This window comes from Protopterus annectens, chromosome 13.part0, assembly GCF_019279795.1.
Source record: "Protopterus annectens isolate FY-2018-M chromosome 13.part0, PAN1.0, whole genome shotgun sequence".
Classification (NCBI taxonomy): Eukaryota; Metazoa; Chordata; order Ceratodontiformes; family Protopteridae; genus Protopterus; species Protopterus annectens.
Genome location: NC_056747.1, coordinates 1,168,129,264 through 1,168,144,482, shown reverse-complemented (window position 1 = coordinate 1,168,144,482; position 15,219 = coordinate 1,168,129,264).

Sequence of the window (15,219 nt, the reverse complement as noted above, 5' to 3'; positions counted from 1 at the left end):
CTTATTTGGTAAGACTTATTATAAACAAAAGCGAGGGGTGGCTATGGGTTCTCCTGCCGCTCCTGCTTATGCTAATATAGTCATGGCTTGGTGGGAGCGTGAATTTATTTCATTTTTAACTGAAAAATATCAGGTTTCCTTTTATTGCTGGTTCGTTGACGATTTGTTTTTTGTCATCGAAGGTAATTTCGACACAGTGGATTCTTTTATCTCAGAAGCCAATTCATTATTTGGGTATTTAAAGTTTGTTAAAGGAGTGGCTGGTTTAAAAGTTAATTTTCTTGACATTTGTTTACGATGGGATGCCACTGAATGCAGGTTCCATAGTAGTATTTTTCGTAAAGAGACCTTTACCAATGGGTACCTGCATTTTTCTAGTAGTCACCCTAGACATGTTATTAAGAATATTCCTAGAGGCCAATTTATCAGAGCTTGTCGTATGACTTCAAGTGATTCTGATTTAATAAATGAGTTTGGTTTCATTATTTCATTGTTTTTAGATAGAGGGTACGATCAACAATCATTAACTGAGACTAGTATTGATATTTTTAACAAACAGAGAAAGCAATATCCAGCATTACTTGATTCTGCAGGTTCTTTGATGCTGGATGGTAACCCTGAGATAACAAAGATTTGGGTTTCTACTTGTGTTACCTCTATTTGCGTTATTTTTTGCCTCCATTTGCTGCCTCCACTGTGGTTTTCGTGTTTTTTGGTTCCTTTTCTTGGCACCTGTTTGGTTTACAAAGGGATATTTGTAAAAAAAATGTTTTTTAATTACATATATATTTTATTACACTGATACGTTATGTATACATTGTTTATATATATATATATATATATATATATATATATATATATATTTGTGATTTATTGAATTTTGCATTTGTCCTTTATTTCTTGACAAGGGTATAATTAGTTATGATGTCAGCAATTAATTATGTTAATATGTAGGGTTGTGAGGGTATTTAATGGGTCAGTTCTTGTGTTAACTGTGATTCTGAAGAAGTTTTTTATTAAAAGACAAAAGCGCTAAATCCATTATTGGTGTGACTCCTGTGCTGTCTCTTCTTGGTGGATTATTTATATTTTCATAGACATATTTCCTATGTATTTCCTATTCAGGTCACATATCTGTCCCTATTCCAAACCAAGGTGACTCCCACCCCCTTTACTTACCCTAGTTCAACTACCACACTCCTACTTTCTCCCCTATTGCCTCCTTTCATCCACTTTGATCTGTGTTGCAACCACCATCTCTAGCAATTCTCACCTTCCTTCACACATCTTAGATCTCCCTACTAAACTCTACCTAATCACGAACTCCCTGTGTTGATGAATCAACCTACGATCTTTTTATTGAATCTCTAACTTAATTATTCCATTCCTCTCTTCACTGCCAACCTTCACTACCCTTATCTCCAATTCTATGTTTCTGTGTTAGTACTATTAATAAGTGAGAATCTCTGTAATGTACTGAAATAATCTGACCAATTATACCGTTTTTTTATTGCTAACACATTTGCAATTCCTTCATGATGCAATTGTGCCTCCTGTGAAACATATCCTATGTGACATGTTTTGCTAAACTTCCTATTTAAAATGTATGTATCCAGGTATGATTGTTAATCTTCTTTGTAAAATATATGTATGTTTGATATGCTTGTCAATCTTCTCATGTAAAAATGTATGTATATGGCTCTTCTTGGTTCATCTGTAAATTGGCTTTTCTTCTCTTTTGTTTCTGTTGTTAATTATTTAAAAGTTATATTTCTTTTTTTCCTTTGTATTGGAGCTTTTCTCCCTGGGCATCTGCTGAAAATGGTTTTCTTACCCATTCGGACTTTTCCAGTAACCAAATATCAAATAAATAAATAAATCATTACAGTGGCTGCAGCAGTGGTGTTCTTAGTTGAGGGTTCACTCCAGTAATCTCAAGCCATTTCCCTAAATACCTGGGACCTGTATCTTCTACTGGTGTTTCAGAAAGAGGTGAGTCAAGCCACAAAACAGGATGCATACTGGTGCTTCCCAATCCTGTATTGTAGCCATACAAAGTTATAGTCTGACAGTGGGGCCAACAAAATTTCTACATCAAAGACTCCATTTTCCACTTCCATGCAAATCATTCGATAGTCTGTCTTACTACCCCAAAAATAGGTGCCAGAAATGTGCAGTCCTGCTGTAAGGCCCTCTAAACATCCATTAGAATAAATTCCTGCATGAATTCATGGAGTGAGTAACACATTCTTAGATGTCCAGATCTCCCCTTACATTTTATCCAAGTACAGAATCAGCACAGTTTTCACATTTTCTCCAGTGAGAGTGAAAGTCTCCTGAGCTTCCTGCTCTTCTAGATGACCAATTATACTCTCTATTTTTTCCATATTGTTCACATTAGGGGCATAGCAGTTGAAAAGAATAAATGTACCCTGTAAAGTCTTGAGCATAGCACATAACCCATTTTCCTTTGCTGTTTTTACTTTCCATCAGCTGATGACATTTTATGTTCTTGTGGCTAAGCTTCCCACTCCCATTTTGATTAATTTGGCACAACTAGCCACTTGACCCTCTCATCTATTAAACAAACTCCTGACTATTGTATTTTTTGTCAGATTTCTTTTTATATGACTGTTGCATTTTCCAGCTGTGTTGCCTCCAGTGGAAAATGATCTTGAACGTCATATCTTCTAACATTTCTAATAACATTAAACAGGTCTCTTTTTGTTTGCTTGTTTTTTGCTGCTTCATTGGAGACACAATTCTTTTCATGTTAAACACATGCAGAATTAACGTTGTCTCACTCTTTGTGCAGAAAAGGTGACCTGGCCCAGACTGTTGCTGGAAACTTAAGACATTATTTTTGTTGTTTCTGTGTGAATTACCTGCAACAAAATATACACAGGCTAAAAAACACAGAACCAGCAGTGCAAATCTTAACAGTACACTGAACACTACATGCTCTAAGTAACTCCTATGTAAACACAAATGTTGCAAAGTACACAGTAATTATATCAATATAAACCATGATGTGGGATAATACTGTGAGATCTAGGCTGGCAACATGGCATGAGTCAGCTGAGGCCCAGACTACCCTGCACAGTACAGTGCTGGCTGAAAAATATGTAAAATTCAGTGTACTGGGAAATATTAGGTATTTCGTGGTGTCAACTTTTTGAAAGATGCAGACATTCACAACATATTATCAGGCTGCGAGAATATGTGATGTATGGAGTCATATGTGCCAAAGAAAACGTAGCAGCATGTAATCTGCCCCTTTCAGGCAGTTTACAGAGAACATGGAGGGTGATATCAGAATGGAAGTTTCCATCCCTCAAGTACTACTAGCAAAATAACTTAGAAGGTAGATATACTACTAAATAGCACACAGAGGTCTTTGTAGTGTTACAATGTGGACAGAGATTATCTTAATAACATCTCAAAGTGGATCCTTTATTATTCCCTGCTACCTCATCCACCATTTTCCAAAGATATCCTTATTGGATAGAGTGTTTTATTTGTTCTACTTGCTCCAACGTTTGATATGAGGTAAAAATCAAAGTCTCAACCAGTATTTCCTCTGATAAGCCATCTTCTTTGAGGAAAAGCAGACCCACTGATGCAGCGATGGTAGGAATATGCAGTCTGTTTTGCAAATATTTCTTCTTTGGAGAGGGAAGCACAGCCATCTTAGTGTGCTCTTTGACCCTTCACTTTCTTACCTTTCAGTAGATTACCAGGTGTTGCCAGTGGTCAGTTTTATCTCGTTTTAGATGCTATGCCATATTTCAATCCATTTACACTGTAACTTTCTTGGGGATGGGGATACATCGGGCACTTTTGCATTTAATTCATTGATCATAACATCCACTTCTGTGTGAGCTTCAGCTGGTAGAGTGAAAGATGCTATAGTAAATATAGTTGAGGCAAGTCCATGAGATTTTTAACAACTGGAGCACAAACTTTCCTTTCATGGGTCCATGGGTATATATTAGGCTAGTGACCACCAAGACTTTATAAGCCTAGCTGAGCAATCCAACCCAGTTGTATCCCTATGTATCATGGGCCTTTATTAGGAGGGGTTAAGTTAGGACGTTTCAAGAGATTATGTGAGGGAAATGTTAGTTTGGGCATTACTGTCTACCTTTGACTATTAGAGACATGGGGACAGACCCAGGCTGAATTTCCAGTTTCCCGTTCACTGGTAAAAGTTACACTAAACTAGGGTTAGGGATGGACTCTGCTTCACATGGATGGGGAGCCTGTTCTAAAGCATAGGGATCCTCTGAACTCATTACATCCGAGTGACGTCTCCAGGTGCATCTGCAGTTACCTCCTACTGTGCCTCTAGGCGTCAAATATTGCGTGTTCATATTTACATCAATAATTCCAAAACCATGCTACATACAAGGTATCAGAATGTTTTATCTTGAAGCATACATGATGGCAAACAAAATTGTATTCATATTTGACCTATGTCAATGACTATTTGTTAGAATTGTAAGGTGATAACTTCATTTTTTAAAGGCTGAAGCCACGCCCACTGGGAGTTAAAAGTACACACTCAAAAGAGCTGTACTGGAGGGAATGAGTTATCCTTAGATCTAGTAATTCTGATGCTGTTCATTTATAGATGTTCAAAAGGTCCATCAGAGCTGGACCTGAGGATGCCTTGTATGCCAGGCATAGATTGCCTTTCAGTAACCTATAGGAGATTGAGTATACAGATAGGACTTTAAAGCAATATGTATAGGACAATGTGTTTACACCCTGGATTCTCCTGATAAGGAGCCTTTGTGGGCTTTTAAACTGTTGCATATGTCTGGTCAGTTACATACAGAAGGGGGCATCACACTTGATGGTGGGTCTTATAAAGGCTGAATAAAGTGGCACTATGACTTCCTTGGACCTGGATACGATGCTGTTACTTATAAGCTGGACAACATTGAATGATTGTTTTACTATATCGCTCAACTTATAAGTAAAGGCATGGCATCCAGGTCCAAGGAAGTCATACTGCTACTTTACTCTGTCTTTTTCTGACCCATCATTGAGTATAATGCCCTTTCTTTTATAGTAAAGATATGTACTGTAATGTGCTGTAAAGGTAAACTGGACATCCTGCAATTTTATAAGGTTTTTCTTCTCTGCTGACAACCATCAGTATCACTCTCAGCCAAATGTCTCATTTTTCCCCTCTCTCCAGAGATGAGAGCTGACTGAGAAGGGTCTATCATTTAGACAGACATCTTAAATCTTCTTATTTTTAGCCCTAACTCCCACAACACATGTCCAGTTGCAAGATCCATGCTCAACATGCAGTAGGCATCAGCAAGGGAGTGCCACTCACTTCTACAACTGAGGTAACCCCTAAAGACTCCCCTGACCCTAAAAGCTTGCACTCCCTTGTGGTCTCCAGCATCCATGGGAGACTCTACCTCTGTCCCTTTTCAGGGATGACCCAGGAGCAATGTCTTCTGCAACATCACCTCAAGTAACTGGTACTGTGCCGTATTCATGTGGCAGATGCCTAAGCTGCATCCACTGTAGCCTCTAATGGTCACTGGAAGGTCCATGTAGCAAGAATAACCAGAGATAAAAATACCTTAGTTGCCTACAGGGATCAGTATCCCATCCATCCTACTAGTCTCCATGTAAGGAAGATGTATGTCTACCAGCTCTCATAGGGTGTCTCTGTCCACACAATAGCTGCCAACTATGTCACACTCATGAAGGTGTTGGTATGTTAAGTAGTGTCAGACCCTTTTGAGGCCTGAAGGGATACGTTATGCTCCTGTGCAGACACTGGTTGTGGAAAGTCCCTCTAATATACAGTACGTAGCCATGACAAATTTTACAATTAGCATCATACCATGGTCTCTCTCCCTGTTCACCAAGAAGTCTTGGTGTACAAACTCCCTAGCAGCTAAGACTGATCACGCAATTTTTTTATACATTTATTGTATACCCTCATTTGCCTTCACAATGGGACCTATGAGCATGGTGTTGCTCATCTCCATGTTATTAAACTTCCATTGGTATATGATGCCAACCATACAATTTTATCTGCTTGCATAATTCCTCGTTACCCTCATCTCTGTACTGCTGGCCTCATACAGAACACAACTGCTCTTTGTGCAATCTTGTGTAAAGCATTGTGTTATTTGTTTCTGAATCCCAGTGTTATGGAAGATTATTATGTCTCATGATTATTCTTCACAAAATTCATATTAACTTGTAGTTTCTTCACAAATGAGTCAAATAAAATGTTTATAATATGTTTACATCAAAGGAAAATTGAAAAACAGATGCATGATTATGCAAGATAAAATTTCATATAAGTAGTAGCAACTCGACACTGTAAAAACTCCACTGCCGATCATGAGCAGACAGGTGATCCGCTGTGGCGACCCCTAACCAGGAAAAAGCCGAAAGAAGAAGTAGCTTTATATTTCAAGTACCTTAAATTTCATATAAGTAGTAGCTTTATGTTTTAAGTGCCTTACAAATGCATTTTCTATTTCTGTTATCGTGTACTGACAGACAATTGAAGGTAAATAGCTGCTGAAGAAGTTAAGGGATGTTATGTTATAAAGTCAGATCTGAAGTAGGGACTTCATTTGTCAGCAACCTGTGGGTCTTGGATCCGATATCGGATCCGAGCCGGCAACTTGTTTCATAGCTAATGGATCCGAGCTCCTAGCTCCTCCCCTCACCCATAATCCCCTGCCAACCCTCCATGACCTCAGATCTAGTTTGCCGCGCTTGTGGATGGCTGGATTCCTTTGAGCTCTAGCGAAATCTTCAGTTAAGTGTCGTTTGAGTCAACTTTTCTCTCAGTTAATTTTAAAAAAAAAGTGTGTAAGAGTCAGGTTCCCTGTAATTTTTATTTTTTTTTACATGATTTTCCCTCCCTTTGCTGGTCGTTAGTGAGTGTGTGTGTGTGTTTGTGTTTTTGGGGCCTGTGTGTTTGTGTAGCACTCCTTTTTCTTCAAAGTATGGCTGAGGCCCCAAAAGCCATTTTTTCTAAATGTACCGAGTGTGGCCATAAGCTCTCCCCGGCTGATGGCCACACTCGGTGTGTTCGGTTCCTTGGGGTTGAACACCTCTCCTCAGGCTGTACCATTTGTGCTGCGTTCAACCCCAGGGCACTGAAAGAGCAGAGGTCGAAGCTGGTCCTGGCGGGACTTTTGCCCCCGGACTCGGCTCCGGCCTTCGCTGCTCTCGTGGCACTACCACAGGCTGTGGTCATTGCCACTCCTGCCCCCTTCATCCGGCCGGGACTCAAACTCCCACTAAAGCACCGGAGGACAGGGAGGCTAGGAGGGAGAAACGGAGGGAGAAGTACCACAAACGGCGGGTCGAGGCCTCTGCTTTGGCCCCGCCAGCTAAGCGGGCTTCTCCCTCCACTGCTTCTAGGTCTCCTCCTCCTCGGCTCCGATCTCCTTGCTTCTCCCCAGGGCCTGAGGAGGAGGAGGCCTGATCTCCATCGAGGTCATCAAGGCGGCATTCCAGGCCTGCCTCGGTGGCCTTGTCAAGATCAACTTTCAGCATGTCAGATGCAGACTTGGACCAGATGATGCGAAGATTCATCCAGGCCCAGCCGCAGATGGGAGTGCTCTTGCCTCCCCCCCCTTTGGGGGGGAGCTCGACACCCTTTTTCGCTCCAATTGCTCCTTCTCCGACCCGGGTTCGCAGCGTTCGGAGCCGAGCAGCGTCGGAGCCGGGGGTGGGTCGGCGCCGACAATACTTGTTACTTCAGATCCGACCCTGCCCTCGAGTCTGTCGGATCCGACCTCTCGGAGCCGTGGCCCGAGCTTCGGATCTGAGGGATTCAGTGTGCCTTCGGCTCCGTCCAGGTCGGAGCGCACTGGTCCTTCGGATCCAATGGTCTCGGTGCCGGCGCCGATCCCTTCATCGGATCCAAGTGGGAGCCGGCTCTTGGAGCCCAGGGAGAGCGGTTCCCCTCAGCCTTCCATGTAGTGGAGAGGGCTCTGTCGAGATCATCCGGACCCCCGGCCCTTGTCTCGGCTCCACCCTGCACTCCCTCTCTGCTGGGCCAGGCTTCCATCACCCGGCCTCAGGGACAGCCTGCTTCAATGTCCCAGGTTGTTCCATTGGAACAGGATGTTGCTGGCGAGACCTCCTCGGACAGCCCCCCCGAGGAAGTGCCTCGCAAGCACAAGTGCAAGAGGAGGCACGTGGACTCCCCTGAGTCCTTAACTGAGGACACAGACTTGGATGAAGGGGAAGGCTCCCCATGATCACCCCCCTGAGGATGTCTCCTTTGGAGACATCATGGAGATGCTGAGGATCAGAGGTGGGTGGTCTACCCCAAGGCTTCCTCCGATGAGTCTGTGTTTCTGGAGGCATTTGAAGCAGGCCCGTCTACCTCTTGGGTGTCCCCTCCGGCCGACCCCTTGGTGGACCTTATTATCACCAGGGCGTGGAAGGACCCGGACACCATGGAGCCAATCCCCAAATGCCCGGACAGGATACTAAGTCCCCCCGCAGACCAGTCACACTGGAGCAATGGTCCCCCCATAGATGCCATGTTGACGGCGGCAGCCACGAAGAGGGAACTAGCTCAGGAGAGCCCCTCAGTCCATCCACCGAGCAAGGAGTCCCGCTCGATGGACCGCTTAGGGAAGCGAGTTTTTAGTTCAGCAACCTTTTCGGTAAGGTCTCTGAACTATATGGCACATGTCATCAGGATGCAGCGGGATCTTATCAAAGAATACGCTGCCTCCCCCCCTGAGTCCATGTCGGTGGAGGACAAACAGTTGTACTCCACCCGAATGGCCACTCTGAGATCCATTTCAAATACCTCTATGCGGCTATTGTCCCACGCCACCGAGGGAGCTACTAGAGCTAGCGGAGCAGGCCTAGTCATGAGACGTCAGGCCTGGCTCCGTCATTGTGACTTTGAGGAGCCCTTTAAAGCGTCCTTTGCGAACGCCCCTTTCGATGGTTCTGCCCTGTTTGGCAAAACGGTTCACGAGACACTTGTCCAGAGCGAGAAGGACGGGAAGACGGTGTCTGCCATCAGAGTCCGCTTCTCTGCTCCCCAGCGGTCCTTTTTGAAGAACCAAAAGGGTCAGAAGAAGATGTGGTTCCGGAAATCGCAACATTCTCAACTCGCTCCGGACAACCAGTCCTTCCGTGGCAGAGGAGGACAGGGAGGACGCCGCCCCAGGGGCAGAGGGGCTCCGAGGAACTTTGGGTCCAGAGAACCTTTCTCTGACCAGCCCACGCAGCAGCCCTGAAGGGTTGCCCGACTGTTCCACTCTGGAGGCAGTCGGGGGGCGCTTCTCGGAGCACCTAGCGGCATGGGAGTTCATCACAACAGACCGCTGAGTGCTTCGAATTATATCCAGAGGATACAAAATCCCATTACTTCATGTCCCCAAATTCAAGAACCTCCCCAATGTACCACCAGATCAGAGGGAGGCTGCAGCCGCAGAGATTCAGCAGCTGCTAAGAAATAGAGCCATCCAGCCCGTCCCCCAAGACCAGCTCGGATTAGGGTTCTACTCCAGGTTCTTTTTGGTGCCAAAAAAGACGGGGGACTTGAGACCGATACTAGACCTGTCCCATTTGAACCTGTCAGTAACCAAGGAAAAATTGCGAATGGTCACTCTTCAATCTATTCTTCCCTTTCTAAGGGAGAATGATTGGATGTGCTCTATAGACCTCAAGGATGCGTACTACCACATTCTAATGGACAGAAGATCCAGGAGGTTCCTCCGCTTCTGGCTGGGAGCCAGTCACTACAAGTTCAGGGTCCTTCCCTTTGGCCTCACCACAGCCCCACAGGGTGTTCACCAAGGTATTAGCAGTGATTGCGGCCCACCTGAGACTCCAGGGAATACAAGTCTTTCCGTACCTGGACAACTGGCTCCTGACTGCCCCAACAAGGCATCTACTTTGCTCAGCCAGAGATTTCTTTCTCTGCCTAGCCCCCCAGTTAGGCATCACCATCAATGCCGACAAATCCTTTCTGGCCCCGACACAAGTCATAGAATTCATAGGAGCCAGAATACACACCAGAGATCTACGAGCCTTCCTGACATCGGAACGACTACGGAATTTGCAACTTCATGTGCGGGCCATCCTCCAATCAGAGACTCCACCGGTGGAATTGGTCCTGAGGGTGCTGGGCTCCATGGCGGCAGCGATAATGCTCCTTCCATGCACCTGTCTGAACATGCGGGTACTGCAGTGGACCCTTCTAGTACAGTGGTCCTTTCTGTCTATTCCTCTCCATCCCCCCATTGCTATCAGCAAGGCTTGCAGGAGGGCTCTATTATGGTGGCTCCATGCTCCGGACCTCCATACGGGCCAACCCTTCTGCACCTCTCCCCCTCTTGCCACAGTGACCACAGACACCTCCCGCCTCGGGTAGGGGGGCATTATTTAGGCAGGACCGTCCAAGGCACGTGGAACGATACAGAGACCTCCCTGCACATCAACGTTCTGGAGATGAGAGCGGTGCTGTACGCGTTGCAAGCACTTCAGAATCTCCTCCCTGTAGGAACGATTGCATTTCAGTCAGACAACATGTCGGTTGTCTGGTACATCAACAAACGGGGGGGAACCAGGTCTTACCCTCTATGCCGCAAAGCCATGAGAGTGTGGGAATGGGCGATTTCCACCAACTGCTTTCTGATTGCAATGCACATTCCGGGGCGGGCCAACATCCTAGCGGACAAACTCAGCCGCACCCTTCTTACCCTGTATGAGTGGTCTCTCAACCCACTAGTAGTGAAGCAGATATTCGCAATATGGGGGCAACCCTGCTGCGATCTTTTTGCCTCTCCTTCAAACACCAAACGCGGCAATTTCTTCGCTCTGATTCCCCCTCCAGGGGAAACCCCAAGAGACGCTCTGGTGCATGCTTGGCCACCTGGTCTACTTTATGCCTATCCTCCTCTACCCCTGATGCTGCAGCTCTTACAGAAAGCCTCACGGTTGGGGAGCAGGATGATCTTCATTGCCCCATTCTGGCCTCGGCAAATTTGATTCCCTTACCTGTGGTCTCACCTAGTGAATCCCCCTTGAATTCTGGATCCCAGTCCGGATCTAATCTCCCATCCATCGGACTTACAGACCCCAAATCTGGACAATCTGAAGCTGACGGCTTGGTTGCTCCAGTTCCACTCCTAGTTAGGACTCCCGGTATCTCTTCACCAGTCAAAGCCATCCTTGTGGCAGCGCATAAGCCCTCCACCAGGAAAGTGTACCGCAGTAAATGGAAACGTTTCTCCATCTGGGCGGAGCATCATAATCTAGATCCCTTTACAGCTCCTCTTCCATCCATATTAGACTTCCTAACCGAACTTTTTCAGGAAGGCGCTAGTTACTCAACTGTCAAAGTGCAATTGGCTGCCATCTCCCATTACCATGTGGGACATGATACAGGGCCTTTGATGTCGGCCAAGTTGTGTAAAACCTTTCTCAAGGGCACCTTTTTGCTTAGACCCCCTATAAAAGAAGCCATACCACCTTGGGATCTTTCACTAGTTCTTCAAGCCTTGACTGCTCCACCTTTTGAACCTTCTGCTTCAGTAGATCTCAAATACTTGTCCTGGAAAACAGCATTCCTTGTAGCCATTACTTCTGCGAAAAGAGTTTCGGAGCTTCAAGCTCTTTCTGTGAATTCTCCTTATTTGATCTTTCATCCGGACAGAGTGTACCTCAGGATCAGTCCCTCTTTCCTTCCCAAAATAGCATCAGAAACCAATATAAATCAATCCATAAATTTACCGGTCTTCTTTCCTAAATATCAGAATAAAGGAGAGTACAAGCTGCACTCATTAGATGTTCATAGGCAGCTACATTTTTATACTCATAGAACAGCTGGTCATAGACAATCCGACCAGCTGTTCGTTTCCTTTGCCAAATTTAATTTGGGGAAAGCAGTATCAAAAATCTCCCTGTCATGCTGGATTTCCCAATGTATCCTGTTAGCATACCAAGCTTCTGGGAGACCCGCACCTGAAGGAGTTTGCGCGCATTCCACTCATTCCATCTCTACTTCTGCGGCCTTCAAATCTAGAGTTCCATTGGATGATATTTGTTCGGCAGTCACTTGGGCCTCATCTCATACCTTTATTAACCACTACAAACTGGACGTGATTTCTAGAGGGAGAGCATCCTTTGGCTCTGCGGTGCTCCGCAATATCCTTCCATGATGGCCACCCAAGATTCAGGTAGCTGGGGATTCTGTCCCACAGGTTGCTGACAAATGAAGTCCCTACTTCAGATTAAGAAGTTATTTACTCACCATAACGTTCCATCTGAGTAGGTGGCTTCATTTGTCTGCAACCATCCCCCCTCCTTCCCCCTGGCCTTCAGTGGATCTATGTGAGTTGGAATACCCTTTTTGGGTACATATAGAGGGGCAAACTTGATCTGAGGTCATGGAGGGTTGGCAGGGGATTATGGGTGATGGGGAGGAGCTAGGAGCTCGGATCGATTAGCTATGAAACAAGTTGCTGGCTCGGATCCAATATCGGATCCAAGACCCACAGGTTGCAGACAAATGAAGCCACCTACTCAGATGGAACGTTATGGTGAGTACATAACTTCTTATTTTAAAAAGTTAATGAATTGTGTCAAGTATCTGTAGAAACCAGATTAACCAACAGTACGCTCTGGCCTTCTCAGGCCGGGGGGGGGGGTGAATCTTTGCAAGGATGTCTGTGAGTTAGTGTGCACTGGTACCAAATGTTACAAAGTTGAAGGCCAATAAATCTTAAGCACAAGTGGTCTATGTTTTAAAAGGCATATTTGTGAAGTGGTCATGTACAACTCTAAGCAAGGGTCACGGGGATATAAAATAATTAAAAATTAAATGATTTGTTGAAAGTAACGTTATGTCAAAGTTCTGTATACATGAAATTAATAAGAAAAAGTATATAAATGAAGTTTTTCCTTTATTCTTTGAGACTGATTTGAAAAATCTTGGCAGGCAGTCTCCCAATACTGTTTGTGGAATAAAAAAGTACTTTGCACATCCTGAAGCATTATCCTTGACTGAGACTAAAAGGTAAAACTCTTTGTTACTTAATTTTGTACTTTAGCATTTGGTGCCTTGACATGGATTCTGAGCTTTGGTATTGCTGCAAGGCAGTGTGAAATAAATTACAAGGGTCCAGCACAGAAAGTTCTTCTGTGAATTCCATGCTGCTTTGTATGAAATAGTCAGAGATTCACGTACCTAACTATTTAGGCTGTGCAAACATGCTAGACTAGGTGAGAAAAACTGATTTGTGGAAAAATGTTTTTTTTTCCTTTTTTAGATAATTGTAATTCAAAGAGTAAAATGAGTAAATAAGTGTTTTATTGAATGACTGAGTTGGTTTGATAGTTGTGTGTAAAGAAATAGTGGGAGCACCCCATAGAAAATAAGGCAACATTTATTAATGTGTATGTGCATACAATAAAAAGATAAAATTAACACAAGGAGTTCCCTTGTGTCAAGGGCGGTACCCTCAAGACTAAAAAGTAAGAGGCATGAGAGATGTTTTGTGTTCTTTACTATAAGAGTAAAAAGAAAGAGAGAGAAATAAAGTTAAAGTTAAATCAAGTTCATGAGCCTGTAGCATGCTGGGACATAGGTGTGTGTGTGTGTGTGTGTGTGTGTTGATAAATCAAATTCCTAATTGTATAGCATGTTGGGACATAGCTGCATGTGTGTGTGTGTGTGTGTGTGTGTGTGTGTGTGTGTGTGTGTGTGTGTGTCCTGGTAAATAAAGTTTTTGAGCCCATAGCATGTTGGGAAGTAGGTGCAACTGTGTAAAAGTACCATCAGAGGGTTCAAAAGAGTGGTCAGTTTTGGGCACAGTACCTATCCGCACCATTATCTCAGTTGCAATGCTGGAGCTTTAACTTTTGAGCTTGTGATGGGACAAGAGCAAGGGGGTGCTTTGGAAAAAAGGCTGATCAAAACCTTTTTTCTGATATTGTACAACTGAATTTCTACCCTTTTCTTTCTGAATGGTGTCTGAATTGATGTAGTCATTTTTCTTTTCTAAATTACTGGGATCCAGGATCTACAAGGTAAGTGGGAAACAATGAGCAGTATTTTATTCTTGGTACACTGAAGGTCTTAAAAGGAAAAAGGAATCTGCATTAACGAGATTACAGGATACTGATAAGAAGCTGCTACAACAGGTAAAAGAGGTTAAGAAGGCAGTAAAGACCAGTAAAAGGGGATCCCTTCATCCTGTCTTGGCAGGTTTGGGAAAAAAAAAACTGGACATGGCCAAAAAGCAGACTCTTCAGAAGAGGATGATAATCCTCCAGTAGCTACTGCACCCCCAGCCCCATATGTACTTGTAGGGGTGGCTTCTGTACAATATTCTGCTGTTTTTCAGACCCCTGCATTTCAGTCAACTCCATTGGACACTAGGTCAGCACAGTATTGTTACATCTCAACCTAGTTCCGCTGTTCAACCCTCATCTTCAGAACAGGCATCTGCAGTTGGGGAGGTTTCCTCTTCTTCTTCTTCTTCTCATTTTCTACAAGCTTCTACCTCTCTAAGAAGAGTACTAACATTTGCATTCCTGTGGCTCATCACACATGCTCTCATGATAGGGTAGGACAAGAGGCTATTGCCTCTACAAAGGATCTTTTGGCACCACTTAGAGAAACATCACAGGCTAATAATAGAGAGCTTGTTCATTGTCCTTGGACCCCTGCTGATTTGCATACTACGTCCAAACATTTTCCAGATATTAGAGAAGACCCATTAAGGTTTAAAGAGAAATTAAAAACTATAATAGAATGTTATAACCCTACTTTAACAGATTTAAACCAGCTGCTTCTGGTAGTCACTTCAGATGAAATAAAAAACAGTTACTTGAAAAGGCTAAAATAACAGATCTTACTCTCACAGGGAATGCACTAATAGACAAAAGGACAGCATTGTTAAATAAAATTACAGAAGTGTATCAAGTTAGGAGAGATTGGTCTAAGATACAAGCATGTAAGCAAAATAAAGGGGAAGTCCCTGCAGATTAGTCATCGAAAAGCAGTGTTTGCTAGACATTCAGGAACACCAGATGCAGAAGAACAAGCTAAGCCAGCTATTGCAGCTGCTTTTGTGCAGGGTCTGCAAGCCCCTGTACCAAATCAAATAAAGCAAGTGCTTATAGACAGGCAGGGAAAAGACTTGGAGTCCTTATTAAGTGCTGCAAATCACTGTACTGAGT